At 48.1% G+C, this 22,008-nt stretch overlaps 1 protein-coding gene and 1 long non-coding RNA gene across 2 annotated transcripts in view; both read left to right on the top strand.

The window, feature by feature from the left end:
- NEDD4L (NEDD4 like E3 ubiquitin protein ligase) overlaps positions 1 to 22,008 on the top strand; it is a 290,602-nt gene that overhangs the window by 49,484 nt on the left and 219,110 nt on the right. The window lies entirely within an intron of this gene.
- Positions 7,472 to 22,006, top strand: LOC145716739 (uncharacterized). The gene is made up of 2 exons (XR_014139575.1): positions 7,472 to 7,609; positions 21,903 to 22,006. It is a non-coding gene; the product is annotated as an uncharacterized LOC145716739 (long non-coding RNA).

Here is a 22,008-nt window from a genome sequence, read left to right as displayed (position 1 = left end):
TAACCCTAACCCTTTCCCCTCCCCATCCCCCTTTCCCCTCTCCATACCCCTTCCCCTCCCCGTCCCTTTCCTCACCTCCCCTCTCCTCCCCCCGCTTCCTCCCCCTGCTCTGCGTTTCCTTTCCCCCTCCTCTCGCATCTCCCTGAAGCTCTTCAGAAAGAACAAGTGGCAGAGTTAGGAATCACAGAGGAAATGAATGATGGTGTCACCACCAGCAGCATCACCGTCCCTATGTTGACTGAGGGTGGTGCAGGGTGCTAGGGCGTGTGCTGGGGGTGGTGTGGGGAAAGGTGCTCCAGGCTGAGGGCTCAGCACCTGCAGAGGTGCACATCTGAAGTTTTGATACTTACCTGGCCTGAGAAGTAAGCCCCTTCACTTGTTTTGATAAATTACTAAATGTGGGAAATCATCTCCATCCCCTGCCTCTCGCTGCTTGGCTAAGGGACAGGATTGGGCACGACACGGTGACGCAGCAGGATGCCAGAATCTCAAGAGGACCTCCCGGCCTCAGTCCAGTTTCACAGGAGCCACAGATCACCACAGCCTGGGGTCTGCTTGTTCCCTGGACATGCTCCCGTGTCCTCATTCTCTGCCTTCAGATTGCCAATGTAGCCCTTAAAGCTGGAATGCTCAAACTTAACTGACTTTCACTTAATACACCGGTCATTTAACAACGCAAATTAAACTCCTCTTACCCTGCTTGAAAGGCAAGAACTGCACATTTCCTAGGGGCGAGCTGGGAGGAGAGGGTAATTTGGAGCAGATAATAGGATTCCTTATTGCCTCTCCCACACTGATCAGGAGACCCTCAGTTACATTTGTCAGCACCCTCAGTTATTCATTTTAAGAGACATAATCCTTAATGAACTGAAACTTTGTTTTGACGACATGGAGAGAATGGGACTGATAGAGGATAATCCATTTTATCATTTTAATACATCCTATTTTATAATAAAATATATTGCATATTATAAAAAACATCAAATACAAAAAAAAAAAGTGAAAAACACCTAAATCTGGTGGTAGTTAGGGACAGGTGAAAGATGGCTGTTGTCTGAGTTACTTGATAACAGAGTCATTCTGCATTCTGGTAGAGCTGTATAGATCTGGCTGAGTATAGACAGCTGTGTCTAAGGAGCTGTTTCAGAACAGCTATATTCACACATCTTCCTTGCAAACTCCAGAAGAGGGGAGGCTTATGGCCAAAGTGCAGAGCATGGGTTGGAAGGAATGGAGTGAGGCCGGTGAGTTATACAGGTGAGCTCAGGCTTTGTAGACTTGTTAGGGCCCCTGGAGATGGAGTTTTCCATAAGGTGTTGATTTCAGATTCATATTTTGGTTCCCCTGCCCTGGCTCCTCGTGCTGGAGGAGGGCAAGAGCAGAGGCAGAGACACAAGCTAGGAGCTAGGTGGGTCATCCAGGTGAGGGACAGATGGGAGCATCTAGAAGGTGGACTCAGCTAAAAGGTCTCTCCACCTGGCCCCAGAGGGCTTCCTGGCAAGTGTATAACAGGGAGATTCAGTTGCAAAGATCAAGGACTGCTCAAGTTTCAGGCAGTGGATTTTTTTTTTTTTTTTTTACACACTTGATGAAAATCCTAATTACAAGGCTCATAAAAAGCTCCCTGTTTGCCCTGCAAAAGGCCGCCAGCACTGGGAAATAACACAGCCTGTCTCCTTGTCATATTACAAAAATGCAGATTGGTGCTGCATGCTGTAAAAATTCCAATCAGATTGGTTCCTTTGTATAGTCATCAGTGGATTCTTTTGTTCACTTCTGAGCAAAGGATTCCTTTCCATTTTTAGTGGTGTATTTTCAGTGTTTTTCTGGAGGAGGAGGAGGAATGCCTTCCTCGTGTAATGCTTTGCTGCAAAGTTCTGCTTTTGAATGGATCCCTTGTGCTACCCTCTGCCACCTGCAGGTCTCCGCCAGTGATAAAACAGGTGAAATTGTCTTTACTCTGAGTCACTGCTTATTTTTCTGAGACTATCAAAGGCCTTGGGGAAAGCATTCAGGACTCCATCTTGCTATAGACCAACTATCACATTGGTGATAACCGATTCTGATGACAGCGCCGTGGGGAGGAGCGTGGATTTTGCAGGCAGACAGACCTGAGTTTGAGGCCCAGGTCCCCCACCATGAGTTCCTCAATCTTGTTTCTCTCCCCTGGGCCTCCGTTTCCTCCTGCATGGGAGGAGGACACTAACACTTTGCTGATAGGCTGGTTGGGAGGATGTCTTGGCACAGGTGGCTGATGCCTAGGTTGATGCTCATCAGCAGATCAGGGGTTTCTTGCTGTCCTGCTAGTGATCCGGGTCCTCACTTTACCGGACGCATGGTGTTGAATTTTAAAAGCAGCTTTATTGTCTCCCAACCATGAGGCGATGGGAGGAAACAGTATAAATTATTCAGGTTAGAGAAAAGATGAGCTCTTACCCAGTATTATCACAGAGAGGCAAGGAGGGTTTGTTGGGGACTGTGATGAAATAATCTTGAGTTACAGCATAAAATAAAATTCCTCTCGTCCATCAAGGGTGGGGTTGGAAATGAGACAGAATATTGCTCCTTTCTTTGAACATCCAGCTACAGATTGTTCTTATTTTGAACATTGAAGTGCTAGATCACTTCATCTGGTGATGGTTTACTCTGGTCTTGTCATTCCTACTCTGAGTGTGAAAGCAGGTCCCGATTTCCTATACAAATAATCATAATTCCATATATGAAGTTCTACTTTTCCCTCTAGGCTAGTATAATGTGTGCTGTGACTAGCATTGTGAACACATATATGTGTGTTTGTGTGTATATATATCATTTAGATTGAATGTACCTAGTAGGGGTATTTGAAAATTTACCCAAATTTCTAAAATGAATCCTGGAGCCTGCGCCTGTTGGTTCGGGAACCTGGCTCAGCGCTCATGTTCCCAGCTGCTGTTTGATGCAACTCACGGGGGTGTGGAAACAGTGCTGCACCATTCTGTGAAGGCAAGCATGGGGTTCCGGTCATGGCAAATTCCAGATCCGCGTGCGCAGGCCCAGCTTTGTGTCTCTTGCACCCTGCAAAAATTTTTTTTTAAATATTTATTTGTCAGAGAGAGAGGGAGGGCACAAGCAGGGGGAGTGGCAGGCAGAAGGAGAAGCAGGTTCCCCACTGAGGAAGGAGCCTGATGTGGGACTCGATCCCGGGACTCCCAGGACTCTGGGGTCATGACCTGAGCTGAAGGCAGACACTTAACCAACTGAGCCACCCAGGCTTCCCACCGCTGCAAAATTTCTAATTGAATTTGAATCACCCACTTTAAAATTCTGATTCTAACTTCATGCCTGCAATTTCCTTCAGTTCTAGAAGGAATATCCTGTGTCTTCCGACTGGGGCATATCGGAGCGGATGCTGACAGATTCCTCGGACCTGCTGTAGCCTGGCACCTGGGTTCACATGTGCTGTAAACCTCTAGTGGTTTCCGAGTGGCAGAATTTGAAACTCCAGCTATATAAAAGGGGCTTTGGGACTCTTACCTTGAACTTTACTCTGTTCTGTAGAAACACTTGCATTTGATATATTTCTCATTACTGGCTTAACCAAGTCTCTGTGTTCAGGAAAGATCTTTCCACTTAGCATTTTCATGTCAGATATTTAAGGAACGCTGAGGCCCAGATAATGAGGAGTCTTGAAATGAGAATTTAATTTTACATATTTTGTGCAACAACAGGAGCAGCTTGAAAAATGACAAACCTCGCCTTTTGTTATTTTTTCTAACAGTTTTAACTCTATTTAAGAGGGATCTTATCTCGGGTGTTTGATTGTCAAGCCACTGATACTTGGATGCAGGCAGAGTCTATAGGAACGGAGATTGGGAGAGGGGAGACCAGACTATATGGTTGGGTCAGAATTGAAGACCACCCTGTTGCTGGAGAAGAGGCAGGATGCTCACGTGGGCACGTGTCAGGAGGCCCGGCTCCCAGTTCTGACTTGGAAATGACTTGTGCTGATAACCCTCTCGTGTGGCAGCTACCGACTGACCTAGCTAGCTTTAGGTAGACGTAGAGGATTATATCCCCGTTTGTTGATAGGGAAACTGAGGCTTAATACTGTGCCTCGGGTCACAGAGCTGAAAAATACCTCTCCACTGCTGACTCGACATGTAACGCTTGACCCAAGCTTGTTAGATGGATCGCAGCTGCCTGATCTTGCCAGAAGGGTTTGGGACCCATCGTTGACGGTAACTCCTGAACTGGACAGTTCAGTGATTCTCGTAGGTTATTCTCAAAAAGGCAGTTTCGTTCGCTTCCATACTTCCTCCTTATCTGCCGTGACAACAGGCAGGCTCTGGAAGACTTGAGAGATCTTACGGACCCCATGCCGGTCATGCCGCGGTGCTGTTCCAGGATGGGGCATAAGCTACCAGGAGACCCACGGTCCAGGAACTCCGGGGAGCCGTGTCTGGCCTATGTCCTGCACCCAGGGCTGCAGGGACGCGCTGCATGGCGAACGAAGGCATGGGAAGTGATTGAGCCTCCCTGCTGGGTGGGTCGGTGGGCGGGGGGGGGGGGGCTCCTTAGCAGTCACGTGGTTGGCTGTGTGCAAGCCTGGATTTCCACAGCTGTCCGAGGAAGGCAGGAGGGAGGGATGGAGGGCCAGCTTCAGGATTCTGCAGGTGCTGGCCTAGCACCATGAGATGCTGTTGTCTCAGACCTAGGAAAGAAGAGAGTTAATTAATATATAAAATGGGTGGGCCTTTCCTCTGTGGTCTGACCTTGAGCATCTAAAATACTACTTCAGGTGTGAAGTCCTAGCTTTCTGCTTCGAGATCGCAGGCGCGTCAGTTAGTATTGGTTGTTGTGATGGCATCAGGGATCTCTCTTGGTTCAGAAAATATTCTGTCCCAAATATGGTTTCAGGACCATGGTTATGTACAGAGGGCAGGGTCTCTTTTATTTTCCAGGCTAGTCTTAAGGCCCTCTTACCGATCTCGTCGGAACATTATGGAGTTCACAGAGGAAGGTAGTTTTTCTACTTTATTTTTAAATTATTTATTGAATTTTCTGATTATGAAGGTAACTACTGGTGGGGAGGGGGGAACCCATAGAAAAAGAAGAGAGAAAAATGACCCACCATCGCAGTCGGCTGAAGTATGAGCAGGTACTCTTTCAGCATATGTGAACCCCATCACCCCGAGAGCAGAGTGGGACCTGTCTGTCCCGGCCTGTGTCCCAGGCCCCTGGTGCGAGGTGGGAGCTGGGGAGTCGCCCCCACCGAGCCGCTGAGTGGTTGTGTGCGCACTGGTGTCAGTCAGCCTCCAGCAGAAGGGCCCTGGCCCCGAGACCTGCTTGCACAGGTGTGGAGGCTGAAAGAAAAGGGGGTCACCCTGGTTAGCTGAGACAACCCAGAGATGGTCTCTGCAGGAAACAGGTGCCATGCCCCCAAGGGCTGCAGGAACGAGGGAAGAGCTGGGGCGACCTGAACCACAGTGAAGTGAGGAGGCCCAGCAGGGAGGGTGCTGAGCCCCTGGGGGGGGCCGCCCTCCAGCTGTGGTGGAGCCTGGGTGGGGGGTGGGGGAGCTCATGGCCTGCGACGCTGACAGCCTCTTCTGGGCCCTGCCAGGGAGCCAGCTGGAAAGACAGTTGGGGAGCACGGTTTGTGGGGTCCTCAGCTAGGTGTCAACAGAGCAGAGGAGGAGAGGGTGGCTTTAAGTAGCCAGCACTGTGTGCCATTTTAAAGAATTAAATCTGGAATCAACCTCTGCTCCGTTCTAATGTTGCTTCTGTTTTTGCTGTGAATTATGTATCAAGGGCATTTTCCTGTATCAACAGATAGAATTCTACTTCATCTTTCTCTGTGATGCCGATTCTGGAGTCGGATTCCAGCTGAACTACTCATTAAGGGCACGACCGACCAGTTTATGTTACGACTTAGGCAACATTTTCCTTACTTGTAAAGTCCACCAAGTTGTGAGGATTAAATAAAATTACGTCAAAGCATTAGCAGCTTACCCAGCTGACGTAATAGTGCTAACAATAGTAGTGATAATTACTAGTCTGATGGGTTTAACCAGCCCCGTTAGATGATGTCTGGTGAATTGTTTGGTTTTTGCCCTTGATGAATATTCTTGTAAATACATCTTTGCCCACTTGTCTGGCTGGTTCTGTCGGGTGGATTTTTACAAGTGGACTGTTTGCCTCAAGCTCTTTGCTACTTAAGGCTTTCTTATGTTTTGCCAAATTGCCTTGTAGAAATGTCGTATCCGTTTTCAGTCTTCCTTCTGACAGAGTACCTGCCTCTCCCGACATTTTCACCAGCCTGGGTATTGTCACTCTTTCTTACTCTTTGTCAGTTTGTTGGGCTGAAAACCTATACTCTTGTTTTTTTTATTGGCATCCCTTTGATTATTAGTGAGTTTCAAAGCATGTTTCATAGACTCAGGTGGGAGCAGTTGTGCTTTGTGTCCAGGCTCCTGGGGCCTGGACTACTCACCGGCTCAGTCACCAAGATTTTGAGACTTCTCAAATCTCTCCCCTTCGTTTTTCTCCCTGGGAGGTGGGGATGGTAGGAGTAGCGCCCATCATGCAGTTGTGCAGACTACAAGAGACTATGTGGAAAAATGTGCACTCGATGCCGGACTTCCGGAGTTGTTATCCTTTAATGAACTTTTGAGTTAACTTCAGCTCCTGTTATGTGGGTGGGTCTGTTGACCCTCAGAGAAGGGAACTGGGGACACCTGAAGTTGGGGGGGTGCTGGGGTCACGGTTGCAGAAGCAGAGCAATTCTGAGCAGTAGCGAAGGCCAGCACGGCTGTGGGTGGTTGAGGTGGAATGTGGGCACAGATGCGTGGGGTTCAGACGCTGTTTAGGAAACTGAGGGTGTCCCATGGGCGTGGGCCCTGGCGTCATTTAGGATAATGCAGGATGTGGGCCAGAGAGGAAGGTGGTGACCCCGGCTCCAGGTGACCTTTGAAGAAGGGCTAAGATACAAGGGCGTTGAGTGATGAGCCAGGTGGTCTGTGGATAATATGGCACGAGGGACTCTTACTGACCAGTGGAGGGGTTTGGAGGCCTGGCAGTCGGCCCTGGTCCTGGGAAGTGTGGGAGAACCCTTGGCCTCCCCAGGCCTGTATTCTCTGCAGAGCCAAGCTTCAGGTGTGGCAGAAGAGTGGGAGCACTTTGGGGAAGGATGAAGGAGAAGGGGTTCCCGGTGGGCTTGGTAGAGGGGAGGGGGGTGATGTGTGTTGCTGCAGCAGCTCGGGCCCCCCACTTCTGGGTCAGTATCCAGGAGATAAACCGTATAGCCCCTCCCCACAGGAATCAGGAATGTCTCTACACATTGCCCAGTCCGCCTCTTAGGCAGAGGCGCCCCCAGTTGAGAAGCACTGTTGTAGCAAGACCTGAGTTTCTACCGAGCCTCTGAATTATCCTGGTGGTTATTAATACCACCGCTCCGAATGCTCGTTTTTTACTTAAACAGCATTGTTTGTTTGTTTTTTTTTAATTTTATTATGTTATGTTAGTCACCATACAATACATCATTAGTTTTTGATGTAGTGATCCACGATCCATTGTTTTCGTATAACACCCAGTGCTCCATGCAGTACGTGCCCTCCTTAATACCCATCACCGGGTTAACCCATCCCCCCATCCCCCTCCCCTCTAAAACCCTGTTTGTTTCTCAGAGTCCATAGTCTCTCATGGTTCATCTCTCCCTCCGATTTCCCTCCCTTTCATTTTTCCCTTCCTTCTCCTAATGTCCTCCATGCTATTCCTTATGTTCCACAAATAAGTGAAACCATATGATAAAATTGTTAATTTTTCCTAAATTAAGAGGCATTAAGTCATGTAATTTGAATACAGCAATGGGGGAGATTGGCCAATATTTCAAATGTGCATTTGCTAATTACATAGTGTGGGCTTGATTCCTCCTGCCCATCATCCAGTTTTTTGTTGTTCATTTCTCAGTTGGGGTTTTGCATGTCCTCTTCATGCATGTGGCCTTTCTCTGTTACCCCTTGTCTTCTCCACTAGCACATCATCTCCATCCTGCTGGGCCCACCTCACGTGCCGTCTCTGCTCCTGGCCCTGGTGAGCTCTGTTGTGCCCTGCAGAAGGGGTCAGGCTGACGGGGGTTCATCTGTCAAGGTGTGTGCCCCCAGGAAAGGACATAGGACCCAAGGAGCTCTCCCCTTGTCCCCTGGAATCACCTGTCTGAAGACTGTTTTGACTGATGTCACGCCTTACACTTGTTGTCTTGCTTAACTTGAGTCCTGTTTTCTCTTCCCAGCTCTCTTCATCTGCTCAGGCTGCCAGAACAAAATACTGCTGGCTGGGGGGCTCAAATAGCAGGAATTTATTTCTAGAAGTTCATGATCAAGGTGCCAGTGGGATTGTTTCTTCGAGGCCTCTCTCCTTGGCCTGTGCTCCCTTTGTCTGCACTCGGTCTTTCGTGTGTGTGTGTGTGTGTGTGTGCACGTGCGTGCACCCTGGTGCCTCTGTGTGTCACATTCCCTCAGGATACCAGGCAGGTGGGATTCGGGCCACACGCATGACCTTTTACTTTAATCACTTCTTTAAGGGCCCACCTCTCAAAATACAGTCACATTCTGAGGTGTAGAGAGTTGGGGCTTCGACATACGAATTTGGGGGGAGGTAGAGGTTGCCATACAGTTCAGCCCATGACATAACTTAACTATATGCTTTTTGTGAGAAGAGACTGGGCTGCAGTGGATTATTAAATTTTTCTTAGAAGAAAGGTGAATCCTTGGTTTTTTGTTTTGTTTTTTTGGGGGGGGGTATTTTAAGATTTCATTATTTGATTGCTTCTAAGAAGTTGGTAAGAACGTCAGGGTCCCTTCACTAAGTGATGCTAACAGCCTCACACGTACAAGGAACCTAATGTATTTGCCTCGGGTGGGACGGTGCAGTTTCTTTCTGAGAAGCCTCCAGCCAGTTGTGTGATTACATAACCTGGAAGTGGCAGAAGGGGAATTCTTCGCAGAGGGAAAAGCTGATCACTGAAAGCGTTCCTTTAAGACAGGGTGTACCTGTCCACATTTACTGAAGGCGGAGGCGCGCTGACAACTGATGTTACCTGCGCTATCTCCGTCCTTCCGGTTCCCAGAGACGGAGCCCTGCGGGGCTCTGAGGATCTGGTGTGGCCAGGTGGCAAGCTCCTGGGGCACCCGCAACGTGACAGGAGATGGGAAGAGCACGGGTTTCTGGAGAGGAGCAAAGCAGAGGAACACCTTCCTGGAAGGCGGGTTAAAGGTGCTGTCCCTACACCTGTCACCTGGCAGTGAAAAGTTACCTCGATGGCAGCCAAGACTTCCGCATACCCTTCAGAACTGCTGATGCCCTTGGGTTTTTCAGCGTCACCTCACCTATAACGATTAGCGTATTTGTAGTCTCCAAGTGAGATGTCTGGCGTTGAAGGAATTAATGCCACCTGGTAAGACTTTTCTGGGTCGGGGGAGGTGGCTTTGCCTTCCCGGGACACTTGAAAACTGGGAATTCTAACACAGCTCCTAGCAGTGTTGGGTTACATCGAGATTCCCGAGCTGGTAATTCATCTCCAACATACTTGACCTAGTTTACTTCTTTCTGGAAGGATTTTTGTTCAGACCTCAGGGTTGGGAACTTTTTAAGGAACGAGTCCAAATGGGCCTGATTGGTTTTCTTAAATGGAGGTGTTGCTTTGGGGGAAAAAAATGTAAGAAAATGAGCGGATTTAAACATTTAAACAGAAGTTGAGAATTTCTCTTGAAGGAAGAAGAAATGGGCATCTGTGAATGTTTCTCTTAAATTGTTGAGTGAGAATTGAAGCTTTGCTGGGGATGGGAATTGATTTCTGTGCATTTTGTCTGAGTAAGGCTCTTCCCAGTATTGAATATTGAATAGAATTGTTAGATTTTTGGGGGGCGGGGGGGAAGAAAGGTGGGTTTTCTTCTAGGTTTTGTATGTTTCCTTGTTTGTTAAAAGATTTCCATGAAAAATTAAATGTAAATGGCTGAATAACACAGCATTCTGTGTGAAGGGGGTGGTGCATTTCGTTCTTCAATTGACATATCCATTTACCTGCTCTTTACCCTGCTGGCCTGGGCCATCCACCTTTGTGTTCATAAATTCTAACTACTGGTTTGAAACGTTTGTTTCTAGTGCTTAAAGGGAGAAAATTAAAAGCACCAATCTGACAAAACGCATTTTAGATCTGATATAGCTAGATTGCTTTGAGTATTTGCATTGGAGGAGAGGGAGACTAGAGGACCACTTTTTTTCTGAGAGGGATACAGGTGTTTCTCCAGGTGACTGGTCCCTTTGTGAGCAGGCTGGCCCTGCCTGCTGGCTGGTGCACGGTGGTGGGGGCTGGTGGGCACCAGCCAGGGCACTGTTTTCCATGCTGGGGGTGGGGCAGAGTGACCCCTTGCCTACTGCGATCTTCCTCACTTCCCTCCCCTGCCTTAGGTAAGTTAGTGTAAATCCCAGACTCCTCCAGCTGCAAGAGGACTTTGAACTCTTAGGGAATTCAGGCCACACCTCAACCAGGCAGAGTGATTAGAATCTAAACGCACTTTTTAAAAACCCCTGTAGGGGTTTCATAACTTCCTCGGGTGTCATTTTCTGCTGCTTAAACTCGATTTTCAGAGTCCTTCCTTTGCTTACATGCTTACCTAAAATGATTCTGTAACTGATGCCATCTCTGCATACAGACCACCGGCCGGGAGAGGGGGCTGCTGCTCCCGCTCGGGCGAAACCTGCCAGGGAAGACCCTGTTTTGCGGACCACTCTCCCCTGTGTCTGCTCAGCCAGTTCACCTTTTCTCCTCCTGTTTCTTTCTCTTCTGGGGTCTGTCCGGCTCCGTTACTCTTAACTCCTCCTGTTTGGATGTTCCCTGTGTCATGGTTTGCCTCAGGTCAGGGATGAGTTGTAGTAATTCAGGATATAGATTTCTGGTGCATAGGAGGTTCTCCGTAATGGTTGCTAAACAGGAAGGCCCAGAGCTGGTGTGAAAATACAGAGCTCACCACAGCCCGGGTAATTGACAGGACAGCTGAAAAGGGGGAGCTGGAGCCTGGGACTGGCCTCGCTGGACTGCATGTGTGTGCACATATGGAGAGGGGCAGCCTGGACAGGGCTCGCTGGTATTTTAAGTAGTACTGGACGTGTCAGGTCAGGTGTTACTAGCGATTTAGTGGAATGGTATGAGAGCACCAAGAGGAGGCTGTGTGGGCCAAGTGGAGGGCGGACCGTGCACAAGGGAGAGCCCTGGACTGGACGTCCAGGATGCCCGAGTGTTCGTGGCTGGGCCCAGGGAGAGAATGAGATCACTGCTGGATCACTGCTGGGGGATGGTGCGAATGAATATATCGTTCACTTGAATTTGATGAAATTGAGGCATCTATTCTGTGGGATAGAAGGATGGAATCAGTGAGATTCAGTAAATACTGAGTCACACAAAAGGAAGCTATTGAGTCATAAAGTGGTTCTACTTCCTCATAAAAACAGTTTGATTTCTTATTTTGAGAGTATAATAGATGCTCTTTGTGGAAGAATAAAGGTAAGTGAAACAACCACTCAAACATAATAAAAATTTATACCCAAAGTGGAAGCCCCATAGAGGAACTTTTGGTAATGTTTGTTAGATATGTTTTCCCAGAGGGATTCTTGATAAGAGTTACTGGTGGAAGGGTTGGGGGACACCTGGGGGGCGCAGTTGGTTGAGCATCTGATTCTTGCTTTCGGCTCAGGTCATGATCTCAAGGTTGTGGGATTGAGCCCCGTTTCAGGCTCCACGCTCAGTGGGGAGTCTGCTTGAGATTCTCTTTCTCCTTCCCCCTCTGCCCCTCCCCCATCTCTTAAAAAAAAAAGGGGTGCTGCCAGGCCTTGGAGCAAAGGAGCAAGGAACATAGGATCTGTTCAGCTTTTGATGTACGACCCCAGTCACCCTTGCAAGCATTGCTGGCTCAGAGAGAGAAAGATTGAGATTCAGGGCTGGGCTGCCAGAGGAAGGGGGTTAGTGTTGGAGATGCAGATCTGGGAGTCCTCAGCATTTGGAAGCTTTGTTGGCTCTGAGTTTTCCCTGGGAAGAGGGGACTGAGCTCGTCCCTGCAGCTGAGTCCAGATCCGCCAGTTGCAAATGGGAAATGTTCAAAATGGGTGCGAATTGCCTGTTTTACTCCATGGTACTTCCTTGTTTGTTTTAATAGGACATTGTTCCTCAAAGTTTATTGTGCTTCAGAATCACCTGGGAGCCTGTAAACATAGATCACTGGACTTCAGCCCAGAGATTCTGATTCTGGAGGTCTGGGTGGGGTCTGAGCATTTCCACCAAGTTGCCCAGTGATGGCGGTGCTGGTAGTCAGGGGTCCACACTTTGAGAACCACAGTCCGACTTGTTGAGACTTCCAGAAAAATCGGAACTCCAAGAAGATGCTCCCTGCCGGTCCTGTGGCTTCTCAGTACATCATGCTGCATAGAATCATGCAGGGAACTAGCACCTGTCCAGTGTGAGACATGCACAAATTGTATGACAGGTATTAATTTGTGAACAGCACTTCGAGGGTGGCTGATGTTCTTCCTGCATCCTCAGGGCTTTAGGGAACGGGAGGTGAAATGAGCATGCTCAGGCTGTGGAAGGGATCTGGATCCATTGCCCCTGAGGGTGGAATGGCATATATCAGAAGCTTTATCATCCTGGGGATGAATCGGTATCTGTCTTCCTAAAGTCTCTCATTTGATAATTAAAAAATCACCCTCATCAATATAACAGGCTCTCTATAGATGGACCTGAAGAACAGCAGAGGCTTTGCAGAAGGTACAAAATGTGTCCCAGGGCTTGTAGTTGTAAAGATTTAAATTAGAAGTGGGAGGAGGTTGACGTTTGTGTCTCCTAAGGAACCTGTTGGAAGATTCGAAGGAAAAGCAAGTAAACATCATCAAGCATCAAAAGTCCAAGTACAAAGTGCTTGGCATTAAAATTAAAGATTAATTTCCAGTAGCAGGAAAAAACCCCAGCATTCAGCAGAGGTTGATTGACAAAAGAATGGAATAAAAATGTTCCATAGAAAATCCTTAATGAAATAAAAATGGGGCGCTTGGGTGGTTCAGTCGGTTAAGTGTCTGCCTTTGGCTCAGGTCATGATCCCAGGGTCCTGGGATCGAGTCCCACATCGAGCTCCCTGTTTGGCGGGGAATCTGCTTTTCCCTCTCCCTTTGCTCCTCCCCCCTGCTCATTCGCTCGCTCTCTCTCTAATAATCTTTAAAAAATAAAATAAAAATGGACACGCGACATGGCTCTTACAAAAAGGCTGTAAGTCCAAGGGAAGTTCCCTACGGTGAAAACCGTGCACCCTTGTTTTGAACGACCCTGTGATACATGAACTTGGGTACGTGCAGAGCAAGACTGCCTCTGTGTTTCCCGAGCCCCATGGAACCCTCTGCTGTTCTCGTGAGCAGAACTCTTCTAAGAGCGGGCGCACCGTGGCGCGAGAAGGGAGATGCAGGGTTGTGTGCGGTAACCACAAGGGACAGAATGATGTGACAGTCACAGTTCCCGTTAACACCTGATAAAGTCCCAGCCACCCTGTGGAACAGGGAAGCTGCTGCCAGGGCGGGATGGGCTAAGCCCAAGTACCACCCGCAGTAGGCAGTTGCTCATCAAATAGGAAGGCCTGCCGCGTTTCAGATGCCGTTCCGATACGGGAGAAGTGGGTGTGTGTACGTGTAGGCAGAGCGGTGCAAACACTTCTGAAGGGACTACTTTGGAATTTCTCCCCTCCTGGGAGAAACCCGTATTAGGACAATTCAAAAATAATCAAGCTTCGTAAAATATTACTGTGAAGGGAATAAATATTTAAAAGTGTATTTCAGATGGTCTTCTAGAGAACTAGCACACTGACTTGGTCTAGCATCCTGTACCTGTTATTTAAAGAAGAAGACCTTAACATTCCTGTTTCCTTTTTCCTCCAAAAGCATTCTGTTGGAAATAACATTTGTCATGTTCGTTTTGGTATTACGTTCTTCAACCTCTCTTTTCGAAGCTGTATGTAGCCACAGAGTAATTGAGATTATTTTGTAGTTTGGAAAAAAATTAGAAAACTTTGATAGTTGTTTTTTTTTTTATGGTTTTATTTATTTATTTGAGAGAGAGAGGGAGCATGCATAAGCAGGGCAGGGTGAGAAGCAGACTCCCCACTGAGCAGGGAGCCTGACGTCAGGCAACACAGGGCTTGGTCCCAGGACTCTGGGATCATGACCTGAGCTGAAGGCAGACACATAACTGACAAGCCACCCAGGCGCCCCTTGACTTTGATAGTTTTAAATAAAAAAAAAAGCAAAGTGAGAACTGAGATGAAATTGTTTAATCTTTTTTTTTTTCCTATGAGGAACCTGAAAAATAATAGCTTTCTATTTTTAGGAACATTATTTTTTTTTAAATTCATGATTCAAAACACAAGGTAAAATTCCAGTAAGCTAGGAAATAGAATGTTTCAGTCACTATCTTAATGACTTATTAATGTTAGGTCTTTGTGATAAAATGGCATTGTTGGATAATGAGGTTCAGCTGAAATGTTAAATCTGATAATGCACATGTGCATACTTTAAGGCAGTAAATTCTGCCTTATAAGAAGCAGAGATTCTGCCCAACATAAGATCGATGACCTAACATATTTGTTTCCTTTTATTTTTTTTTAAATATTTATTTGAGAGAGAGAGAGAGGAACAAGCTGGGGTCAGGGGTGGGGAGGCAGAGGGAGAGAGAAAGCAGACTCCCTGCGGGACTCAGAGCCACCGCGGCCTTGGGGCTGGTCCCATAAACCTGAGATCGTGGCCTGAGCCGAAACAAGAGTCAGAGGTTTAATCGACTGAGCCACCCAGGCACCCCACTTGTCTCCTTTTAAATGTGAAGTCAGTGACCATGAAGGTTTTGTCTTAGGTATATTGGTATGAAATGGACATCCCTCATGGTGTGTGGTTGGCTTTCAGCCACAGAAGGAGAGTGAGGAATTAGGATGGACTCAAAGGGGCTGCTTCATGGGCCTCAGGCCATGAGTGGTTACACACATCCTGTTACCCTTGTCACCCGAGCACCTGCTCTCCTGGGGTTGATGCCTACAGCATTCCAAGGTTTGTGGCACTGTTTGCTGCGGCTTCTTGAAGTTTCTAATAGGACAGCTCTATTCCATTTGCAGCCTTTCCCTAGCCGAGGTTCATCTGGATGCTCTCCTTGGAGCTGGTGGTATTGCTTTCCTGTGTTGTTCCGGTTGAGCTTTCTGTAGCAGCCCAAGCTAACTTCACCTGCTCCTTGCACTAGCGACCTCTCGCCCTCTTCCATAGCGTGATCTGTGAGAACGATTCCAGCGACCAGCCCATGGTAGAAGTTTTGCTGTTCTTTATAAAAGGAATTTTAAACATCTCATATAGAGCCCGCTAGCCTTCGTAAATCCTTCTTGAAATAAGGTGTGGAATAGGGGCGCCTGGGTGTCTCAGTCGTTAAGCGTCTGCCTTCAGCTCAGGTCATGATCCCAGGGTCCTGGGATGGAGCCCCGCATCGGGCTCCCTGCTCGGCGGGAAGCCTGCTTCTCCCTCTCCCACTCCCCCTGCTTGTGCTCTCTGTCTCGCTGTGTCTCTCTCTGTCAAATAAATAAGTAAAATCTTAAAAAAAAAAAATGTGTGGAATAAGAACAACAGCAGAACCAAAAACATACTGCTTACACGTGCTCTTACTTCCATTGGTTATTTCATTCGTGATATTCTGAAACTGGTTGCAAGTGAAGAAGCATTCTGGTTTATGAATGTGTTTCAGTGTGAGAGAGACGGGACTGTAATTACTATTTGTCTTAGAGAAATCACATGTGTGTATATCTGTAGAAAGTGTTGTGTGATCTTGCATGAATCTTCTTGGTCTGAGTTTCTGGCTCCTCATGGTCAGGCCTTCTAAAAATCACACCCCACAGTTGGGAGGGGACATCAAGCATCATCTGGTTCATGGTCCCCCTACCTGCTGATACTTCTGGCAGGTGGCAGGCCTTTGCTCTCGCTCTGGTGCTAACCGGTCAGCTCTGGGCACCTGCTCTGTGTTTGACCAGGCTTAACAACCAGAATTTCCTTCCCTCTGTAAAGCACATCTGCCTTTCTTCAGCCTTCACTCCTTGGTTTGAGGTTTGCCCTCTGCAGCCTCAGAACAGAAAATATCTTGGCTTCTGCGACTCCACCCATACCCCCCCCTTCCCACAGAAAGAATCTGGTTGTTGTTGTTAAACCAGGTTAAACATTCTTAAGTCTTCGTGTGATGTTTGTTTATTAACTATCCTGGAGACTCAGAAAACATTTTCTTGAGTTCATACCTTTAAGTGGTTTTATTTTTATTTATTTTATTTTTTTTAAAGATTCTATTTATTTGACAGAGACAGAGATAGCGAGAACAAAGAGGGAGAGTGGGAGAGGGAGAGGCAGGCTTCCCGCGGAGAAGGGAGCCCGATGCAGGGCTCGATCCCAGGACCCTGAGATCATGACCTGGGCCGAAGGCACACGCTTAACGAATGAGCCACCCAGGCGCCCCCCTTTAAGTGGTTTTAAATTCAAGCTTAAAGAAGGCTTTTATACAGTGAGGCATCTCTGTGTGTCTGTCTCTCTCATAAGCCTCGGCCCCTAGCCAACTCGTTTCTGTCCTCAGTCTGTCAGTGGTACCATTTTCTTGTGTCCTTCCAGACTTTTTTATGTACATGCCAACAAATACGCATGTGTGTCAACACATCTCCTTCCTTCTCAGATGGAGGATGGCGCACCCTACAAAGCCTTTCCCACCAGCCTTGTCACGTATGGCTCGGGTTTGCAAGGCTGGCTTTAGAATACATCCTCATTCTTATGGTTGCATTGTGTTCTGTTGTATAGATTTTGTCCTCAAAACAGAACAACCATCTTCCTCCTAAGTCATGCCCCTTGGAATTGAACATAACCCTGGCCCAGGGTACAGTATGATGACATTCCCGGCTCTGGACTTTGAATAATGCAGGTGGTTTACTGTCACAGTGTTGAGTCATACTGAGCTTGAGATTAAAAAAAAAAAACCCAAGATTTTTTTTAAAGTTAGCGCTATGCCCAACATGGGGCTTGAACTCACAACCCTGAGACTAAGAGTCGCGTGCTGCGCTTACTGAGCCAGCCAGGCACCCCAAAACCCTAAAGATTTTTTTTTCTCCCACTTTTGGTGCTCTTCCCTCCTGCCCCCTGCACTGAATCAGGCAGCGGAGCACACACTCCACTGTAAAACCATCCTCAACGTTTGACCTATCACCCATTCTCATGAAATCTTTTTGGATTCTGATCCAGTTTTCTGACATTTTACCCAGTTGTGTATGTCAGCTATCAATTGAATTAGCCTGCCATTGATATCCTCATCTGGATTTTCCAGGCTTACAATGTTGCCCAGGATGGAGTTAATAATAGAGCCCTGGGACCTAACACACCCCTTAGACCCCACCTCCCTGGAGTTGTCTAATGATTATACTTGGGTTGGGAGTTAACAACAAGGTACAACTAAGTTCACCCTCCTGTTGTCACTTCGTCTAGAAGACTATGATCGTGGTTTGGCCAAAGTCTCTGTACACTTAGGTATGCAGCTTTGGAGCTGTTAATCTTATCAGAAAAGGAAATAAGTTTGCAGGTCTTATTCTTGGCAGACCTTAGCTGTAGATTGTTTTCCTTTTCTAAATGCTCACAGACTATTTAGTAATTCACTCAAGAACTTTACTTTGGATTGATGTCATTTATTCACCCAGCCATTCACTCCCCTTGGAACATTTGGGTGCCGAGCTCTTTACTAGAGTATTGGAAAGCCATGTTAAGCAAGCTAAGGGATTGCTCTGTGGCTCCCCGGCCTTGACTGGGCTGCACGAGGACCATGATTCTTTCCACCCCCAGTGATCTGCTGTCTAGCCCCTGCCTTCTGAGAGCTTTGTCTTCAGCACAATAGCTCATTTTAAGGTTTTTTTTTTTTTTTTAAACTAATCTCTACATCGACCGTGGGACTCGAACCCACCACCCCCAAGATCAAGAGATGCATGTTCTACTGACCGAACCAGCCAGGCGCTCCATGGTAGCTAATTTTATTTATTTATTTAGTTAGTTAGTTAGTTGTTTGTTTATTTATTTTTAAAAGATTTTACCTATTTATTTGACAGAGAGAGAGAGAGAGAGGGAACACAAGCAGGGGGAGTGGGAGAGGGAGAAGCAGGTTCCCCGCGGAGCAAGGAGCCCGATGTGGGGCTCGATCCCAGGACCCTGGGATTACGACCTGAGCCGAAGGCAGACGCTTAATGACTGAGCCACCCAGGCGCCCCCATGGTAGCTAATTTTAAAAGCAGTGACATAAAGGGTGAGAGAAGAAATCTGGGGCACTGTGGGAGCCTTTTGTGGGAGGCCCTACCTAGCCTAGGATCCCCGGGAAGACATTTTCAGAGAATGTGCTACGTTAGCAGAGGGCTGAAGGACAAGTAGGAGATAGGAGCCGAAGAGCGAGTTGGTGGATTTGGCAGCGGGGAAAGCTGTCCTAGCCCAAGTTGTCCTTTATAGTATGATTCATAGCTGCTTTTCTCTCAAAGTTGGGACATTTGCCCATCATTTGTGTCTGATTCCTTTGGGTTGATGGCAGATTCTCTTAGCCACTGTGGGAAGTGACTCGTTGGGATGAATAGTAGAGCTAGGTTGTGACACCCCAGTTTTGCTGCTTTTGAGCCCTGGTTCCCCCAGTCCCCTCCTCCCCCTGGCCTCAAGTGAAGTCAGCAGCATGAGGGCAGGAAGGCTTCAAGCTGGAGCATAAGCATGGGTAGTTACTTTAGCACATCTTCCTCTCCCCCCAGGAATCAAGAACAGTAACCTCTTGAGGATTAAGCTAGGAGCAAATAAGGTATTTGTGGGAGCAAAGCGAGAAACGATCTGTAAATACGTGGCTGGAGATTTTGGGATTACCCACCGTTCCGGAACAGTGGAGGTGACTTGGGTGTGATTTCCGGGGGTGGGGTGGGGTGGCATTTAGGTCTGTGGAGGGGGAGCCTCATCACTCGCATTGCATGGTGGGAACAGAGCCTGGGAGTGGGAGGGGACGCATGGCCTGGAGCTCAGGAAAGGGAAGCCTGGAGAGATTTCTGTTTGATGCTGCTGTTGGAAGGCCTGTCCAGAGCCTTGGGGCTCAAGCACTTGTGAGTGGCAGGGTCACCCTGTCGTGGAGACGAGTATAGCATGTATTTGGATACTCTAAGCCTTGTTCTCCACACACAGCCTTTGACTGATTATAATTTGCACCTGTTCAACTTGCCTGTAGAGGAAACATGCCAGTCCTGAGGCTTCAGATCCATGCAACAGGTCATTTCTTCACTGTAAAATCTAAAACTCAACACTAAACTTTGTTTGGGTGTGTCCTTTTCAAGATGCTAGGTGCCCTTGGCATACTGACATGAGTCACGCTTCTGATCCTACTTGGGGAGATTCAGATCTGGGACCAGGGAACTCACTCTGTGGATTGTGTTATTAGGGGCCCTTAGTAGCCCCTGCTGCCTGAAACCCAGACCTTTTCCAGATCCTTCTAGTCAAATTACACATTCCAGAAACCCAGACTTCACTTTATTGAAGAGGAGAGGACAGAGTTATGACTGCCATGAAAAATACAGAATTTAGATTTTGAGCTATGATTTTTGGCTTTCAACAAAGTGCAGTTGTTTATTATCATCATTCTTAGAACTATAAACAGAAGATAATTCTTGCATTAGTGATCTTGGGGGTAATTTAAACATGTTTCCTGGCTTGTGATTAGAGGTTGGGAACAAAAGCACCATTGATAAATGGATTCTTTGAAGACCTGTTACATGGAGTTTTACCAACTCTTCTGGTAAAAAGAGAATTTTTAATTAGTGGAAGAGAGCGACTCTGTGCTTTGTGCTGGAGCTCTTTCCAGCTCATTCATTTCACAGAAGCTGTTCAGTGGCACCCTCCTTTCCTGTCTGCGTGATCACTGAATTACTGTGGATTCTTGGCATTCGAGAACTGAACATTTCTCGTTGAGAGCCACTCTACAGCTCTGTCCACACATGGAAGGCTTTACGTTCTTGCGGAGGTGTACATTTGAGTCCCATTAGGGGTGAGGCCCGTGGGACTGTGAATGCCACTCAGCACGTGACCACCACCCACAGCTGACTCCTCAGCCCACCACTCACCCCGCCTGGTCCCCCATCTCTAATTGAGGGACTGATTTTCCAGGTGAAGTGATGGCAGAATGGTGAGCTCTACAAAGAACCTGGAACGCCGTAGCTCGATGCTCTATTGAGAAGCCAGAAACAAAGACTTCTCATGTTGGCACTGAATGAAATAGATGCAGAGCTAGCACTTTTCAGGCATGGGTGAAAACTGCACTTTGTGTGTGTGGGGGGGTGGTGGTGCGGGATTCAGTGCTATGCATGGGAGTTGGCATGAGGCTTGACAGAAGCTTCCAGGTGCTCCTCCAGCAACGGCCTTGTGGAGCAGGTGGTTGTGGCTTCCTCCCTTGTCTCGCCGTCTCCCTGCAGGCCGTCGGTCCTCTGGGCCCCGGTATGTCCGCACTCGGCCGGCCTCCCTCTGGGCAGTGCTTTGGTGATGGGCCGTAGCTCTTCACCCTCATCTGGTGTCACTGCCTTTTGCCTACGTGCCCTTTCCCTCCTGAGTATTCTCCGTTTTCCTGTGACTACTGTGCAGGATGGAGCAACCCAGTCACGATTCTGGCCTCATCAGCTACGCTCCCAGGTCTCCGCTGTGCACTCGGTTAGGCCGCTGTCCCCACTGCCCCTCTATTTGTATAACGATATAAAAAGTGTCTAGACGTAGGGACTGTACTGCACTATAGAATACTGGCTTCATTCAGCTTTACAGCTAGGAATTTGCATGCTGATCTCCAGTATTCCAGAGAAGTCTTGCCCTTAACACATGGGATTACAGTAGCTCCCCCTTTCGTGTCCAGGGAGCTGGACTCCACAGCTGGATTGAGTTACAGTTGGGCTAAGAATAGGGGTCCCTTCCTCCCTCTCTCCCTTCCTTCTTTCCAGTCTTCCCACCTTTCACAAGATGGTGTTCAAACCCTGCTTCATTCTTGCCTTGAGTTGAGTGCCCTTTAGAGCAGCACCATCCGTGGAAATGCCCCCCGTTCTGTCTCTGCATGTCCAACACGGTAGCCAGCCCCTAGGCATATGCACCTGTTGGGTACCTGAAACGCGGCTCATGTTACTAAGGAACTGACTTTTTCTTTTTTTAAAGATTTTATTTATTTATTTGACAGAGAGACACAGCGACAGAGGGAACACAAGCAGGGGGAGTGGGAGAGGGAGAAGCAGGCTCCCCGCTGAGCAGGGAGCCCAATGCAGGGCTCGATCCCAGGACCCTGGGACCACGACCTGAGCCGAAGGCAGACGCTTAACGACTGAGCCACCCAGGCGCCCCTTAAGGAACTGACTTTTAATTGTAATGGATTTTACTTCAATTTAAATAGCCCTGTGTAGCTGGTGGTCACCATATTGGACGGTGCACCCATAGAGTTGAGAAAATAAGACTTACCTACAGGGAAAAAAGACTACAGTGACTTATTACTCAAGTGCCAGACGGAATGATCAGTCTGAAGTCAGGCTTGGAAGAAGGGGCTAGGCCCCCCACGCTCAGTGTCCGTTTCTGACCTCTGTGCCAAGCTCTGGTTTCTGAATGTTGACTGCCTCTTGGACATTTCTGCCTGCACACTGGCAGGGTAACCTCAGATCAGGAAATCCACGTTCTCCTATTGCCCTTCACCTCAGACTCACTCTCCTTCCTTGATTTTCTACCATCAGATAGCGCCAGCCCCCATTACACCCAAACTGGGAACTTGAGGGGATGCCTTCTCCACCTTGCAAAACCAGCCTGTCACCCAGCCATGCTGTGCGCCCGCGGGGGGGGGGGGGGGGGGGGGGGGGGGGGGGGGGGGGGGGGGGGGGGGGGGGGGGGGGGGCGGGGGGGCGGGGGGGGGGGGGGGGGGGG

This window comes from Leptonychotes weddellii, chromosome 13 (assembly GCF_054177405.1).
Source record: "Leptonychotes weddellii isolate Sample4059 chromosome 13, ASM5417740v2, whole genome shotgun sequence".
Lineage (NCBI taxonomy): Eukaryota > Metazoa > Chordata > Mammalia > Carnivora > Phocidae > Leptonychotes > Leptonychotes weddellii.
This window is presented reverse-complemented; position numbering and strand designations above follow the sequence as displayed.